This window comes from Physeter macrocephalus, chromosome 5 (assembly GCF_002837175.3).
Source record: "Physeter macrocephalus isolate SW-GA chromosome 5, ASM283717v5, whole genome shotgun sequence".
NCBI lineage: Eukaryota > Metazoa > Chordata > Mammalia > Artiodactyla > Physeteridae > Physeter > Physeter macrocephalus.
The window spans coordinates 48,652,924-48,658,080 of record NC_041218.1 but is presented as its reverse complement, the minus strand read 5'-3'; the positions used below and the strand labels follow the sequence as shown (position 1 = coordinate 48,658,080).

The following is a 5,157-nucleotide window of genomic DNA, read 5'->3' as shown; positions in this document are numbered from 1 at the left end:
GTGAGCCATGGCCGCTGAGCCTGCGCGTCCGGAGCCTGTGCTCCGCAACGGGAGAGGCCACAACAGTGAGAGGACCGCGTACCGCAAAAAAAAAAAAAAAAAAAAAAAAAAAAAAAAAAAAAGTGTATGTGTCAAAATGGAACAGTGCTTATGCCTGAGTTTTGGGTGGAATTATGAGGGATATTTATTTTCTTCTTTACACTTTTATTTATGGTGTGACTTTATTTTAATTCATAATATCTATTACTTTGTACTAAAAATAATGAGATTTTCCATTGTAATATTTTTCCTTAAAATGTGGATTCTTAGCACATTTCTAAACTGTGTTATCTCATTCTGTCATTCAACACTGAAGATTCTGGGACAGCTAGGAAGGTGTCTGCCCTCAAAGACACTTTTACAAGGGAAGACAGTGCAAAAAAATCTAGAGGTGATAAAGAGATATTCAAGATATAAGGCTGGCAATAAAGAATGAATAGACCACATATCCAGGGTGTTTTTAAATTCTCAACCTCAACAGTTTTTGGAAATGTTATAGAAACATTTTATTAATTCAAATCCCACAAATGCAGAACTTGTAAAATGTCTTTAGGAGCTGAATGGACGTTATCTTTGGAAAGTTATTTATTAAGAAAGACCTATTAAACAACAAGTAATTCTTTAACTTTCGTAAAAGAGCCACTTGGATTGTGTCTTCTAGGGGACAAACCGCATCCTTCTTAATTCTTGTGTAAGGCCACTCTGTGCAGTGCAAGACATCATAGGTGCTCGACAAAAGGGTTGTTATTATTATTACTACATTTCATATTACTTTACTATAATGCACTTACAGTTCATTCCTTACATGCAAATAAGGCTATTTCTTACAAATGAAAGTTATCAATAGTCATTCTGTCGAATTCACTTGGAAGTAACACTGTGAAAAAGGTTCCTTTTATACTGAAAAGTATTGATAATACAACTGCATTCTAGTCAGGCTTTGAACTAAATTTCTTCTGCTGATTAACCTACAAGATTAACAGGTCATATAACTTCAGATTTAATTAACAAAATTTAAACTGGTAGTAGAACGTCAAACGAATAGTAATCAAATACATTTCATCTGAAAATTGAGATTCTTTTACATATTTTGCTTCCCTTGACTGCTTACTATTTGATTAGATTATACAAACATTTTCTTTTCATCCTAATGAAATCAAATAATTCTAATAAGAAATGTCATTTTCTTGCGAAGTATTCTTATGGTGTAACATTCTTTTCATGCACAGCATTGTAATTGGTATTGTTTGCTGCTCATTGAATTACATTAATTATATAGAGGTATCAAATTTGCAAATAAAGAACATTGGGATGCAACAAAGAATAAGATGTTATTCACAATTTCATTGTCAGCCAACAGTGATGATATTCAAAGAGAAAGAAAGTTGTGTGTGTATCATGCACACAGTATAAGCCATAGAACAGAAACATTACATCTAAACAATAATGAAACAGAATAGTCTTCTATAACTGTGACCAATTTTGAAAAAGAAAGGAGGGATTCACTTCGTTAAATAATATCCTTCTTTAAATTCACTGTGAATAAGATAGTAGAAAAGAACATGTAATATTCTTCTCCCAAAGCAGAGGCTTTCTGCCTCCCCAGTTCTTTTTCTTCCTTTCCCCCCTGTTGCTCTGTCTTCTTTGCCCCACTTCCCATCACACATGTACACACACACACACACACACACACACACACACAGCATTAAGTAGCTAGGAATTTACCAAAACATAGCAATACTAAAAAAAAAAAAAAAAATTGAAGATATTTATGCACTCAACTCTAAGAATAGTCTGAAATGATGTACCAGGAAAGTCTAGATTCAGACCTCTGGCCATGGCACGTGGGGTTTTTGAAGGCTTCATTGTGTGAAGTCAGAGGTCTGTCATCTATGAAACGCTAACACTGACTTGTTACTTAGAAAATAGCCAGTGGTATAACTATTCCCATCTTGATTCCAGACTTAGACAAACAACTGAAGAGAAATGCAGTCCTTCTTGAATTGGAGAATCATAAATGGGACAGGGGCACCAAAAATGCCCCTCCAAACCTGAGTCTTATTTCTATTTTTGTTGTTAACAAATGAAGTCCAAATTGCTATTTAAATATCAAAGGAAGATTAATCCAAAAATTCTGATAATTGAACCTATTTTACATTTTAATTTTGTTTAAAAGTATGAATATTTTCTTTCTTTTGTTTCTTTTATTTATTTAAAAAATTTTAGCATCATCAAGTCAAGGAATTCCAGCATAAACTCTCATCTTCCCCAAACCTTTCATTAGGGTAAAACACCCTTTTCTTTGTATTTGAGTTCATTTTTTTTGGAGTGGGGGGAAGGGGGAAGAAAGGGCGAGATTCTGACATAAGAGAATGGCAGTTCTTCCCAGATGCTTTCTGCCACGCTTTAGGGCAGCTTACTTTAAAATGTACGTGGGAGAGGTTTCTAGACTCTGCCTTTCCACACCTAATAACTCACCCTTCAAGACTTCATGCCCGTACTTATCAGGGTTGGGAAAGATTTTTTAAATTATTATTTAAAAGTCTTCCTTGCAGTTACTTCCTCTGAAACACACCACCTCTTTCATTAGGAATATTTATGGGAAATAGTATATTTGTACAGTTGAAAGCATCACCTGTTTTGCTAAGTCAATTCGGGTCTGAATGCAAATAGACTGTTAGAGGGTTTACTCAACAACATTTGCTAATGGAAAGTACTAATCAAAACTTTTCTACAGCAGTAAATTTTTATATTTTTTAACCACTGGATTCCAATTAAATGTATTCAGTAGAGCAAGCTTTGATTTAAAAAAAATTTTTTAAGAGATTATGTATACAGCACTGTGGGAAACAAGGTAGGCTACGTATGCAGGCACTTGTACATTCTTAATAGAAGTCTTTACCTGAAGGTAAAACCCAATAAAGTGTACCCTATAATGTGCTGTGGACTCTTATGTTGATTTACCTGAGTTACCCTGTCAGCAGAAATCAACTTTACCAGGTACACACTATGCTTATATATTTAGTGCATATAAAAGTGCATATAAAAGATCCTTTTTTCTTTTTATAAAGAAGTACTGAATTTCATTAGGGCACATTTTTTTTTTCTTTAAAAAGTTCTTTGTTAACCATGGGATATACTGATTGCAAATAAAGCAAGTTATGGCACTGTGCTGATGTTTTAAAAGGGAGGGAAAATCCTTAATGTGAGCCTACAATTTCAACGGAAAAAAAAAGCATAAATACAAGGTTTGGCCTTACTCGAATATATATCAGCAACATCTCTCAAAGAATCTCCTTGATTTCACTGATATATAAATATTTTCCTAAATGACTCAAAAAGATGTTATTTTATTTAATTGAAGTCTGTGAGGAGAGGTCTGGGAATAGATGGTTGAAAATCATTTGGGTTTTGGGGGGGTGGAATCCCAATTTTTTTTCTCATCTGAGGATATTTAAACACAACCTCTTTGCACATTTCCTTTAAAATTTCACAGACCTTTCATATGTAGGATTCTTACCCCTATATTTAAGTTTCAGGATTAGTTGCAGTCTTAAAAAAATATTTAATTCTCTTTGCTCTGTGACATGGCTTAATGAATCTAGGTTGAGTTTCTTTAGGAAACATAAGAAGCTTCTTGACAACTGAGAAGTCTCCCAGACACTCATTCCTGTCAGAGTTTTCCAAAACCACACATAAGCTGAGGCCACGAGGTTCCTACATCAGACAAGAAAAGAAGACCGCGGCTTCCCTCCCTGACCTCGGTTATGATTGAGTGAGAAATGTGTTTATTGCTCAGGCTCGCTGAGTGTTTAAATGTCCCTATTGTGCGAATTATGAGTGCTTTGAGTGCAAATTATGAGCAGAGCAGCCACTCTTTATAATTTCCAACTGTCTGATCTACTCTATTTGTCCTTGCTCACCAATTCACCCTTGAGAATTGCAAAATCCCAGGCCCGTTATTATTTTTAATAATGCCGTTGCATTAAAACCTTGGTTGAAGTCCTCTAGTGATTTTTCTTTCCCTGAAAATCTATATTGCTTTTAAAAGCATTTCATTAAGACTGCGTTTTTAAGGAGGAAAGAGGAAGTAGAGATGGGTGACATTAGTCAGCTGCGGCAGACATCCTTTTTAATCCTAAGATTAAAGACAAACCCCCCAAAACTACAGAAAAGAACTGCCTCTTTGCCTTGGGCCCCTGACTTTTAAGGGGGTAGCACTGCTGGTGAGAGGGGCAGTTACGTAGGTGAGAGATGCAGAACGGGCTGCAACTCTGCAGCGGCCGGGCTGCGCGCTGCGCGTGGCCACCTGGCCTGCGCCCAGGTGTCCTTGCGCACCCATGGGAGGGGAGCGGAAGCCAGGTGCCTTCCTCTCGGGACAGGGGGCCTTCCGACGCCCCGAGCACTGAGACATTCTGCCCTCGGGTTTCAGGAGTAGGAGGTAGGGGCCGACAGTTTGACAAATGAGGCAGGAGATACCTCCGGTCTCTCCTCAGTTGTCCTGGGGCCGCCGCCTCCCTCCCCAGCAAGCGCCCCTTCCCATCCCTTACAAAGGAAAGCGAATCTATTAGCTCTTCGCTCCCAGGAGTCCCGTCTGCCCCTCCCTGAAACATGCACATAAAGGGTGGCAGCCTTGATAGGGGTCCCAGGGAAGGAGAAGTATGAGTGCCAAGGGCTCCGGGTCACCGCCCCAGATTCGCCGGCGTCGCAGCACCGGCTTCTTGGCCCCTCCTGGAGCCCCGCGGAGTTTTCCTCTGCTCGCGCGCCCTCTGGCTGCGCTATGGAGAGATTCACCCGGCGCGGGGAGCCGTGGGGGGGAAACACAGAGCAGTCGCGTGCCCTTGGCCAGGAAGAAAGTAAGGTGGGCGTGGATCTGGTGGCCTGCCACCTACCTAATACGCTGGACTGGGCTCTTCCCCAGTGTCTCAAGGTGATGGAAGCTGAGGTCATGGCTTCCCTGAGCTATATGTTAGTCACCAATGCACCCCAAACAGACTTTCCTAAGACCCCACATTCAGAAAGGAGAGCAAGGAGGTCCCACCATTTCTGGTACCCACCTCCCCGCCCCCCGCCCCGCCCCCCCCCCCCCCCACCCCCCCCCCCCCCACCCCACACCCC

At 40.0% G+C, this 5,157-nt stretch overlaps 1 protein-coding gene across 2 annotated transcripts in view; it reads right to left on the bottom strand.

Annotated features, from left to right (window-relative positions):
* TRIL (TLR4 interactor with leucine rich repeats) overlaps nucleotides 1–5,157 on the bottom strand; it is an 87,623-nt gene that overhangs the window by 2,020 nt on the left and 80,446 nt on the right. The window lies entirely within an intron of this gene.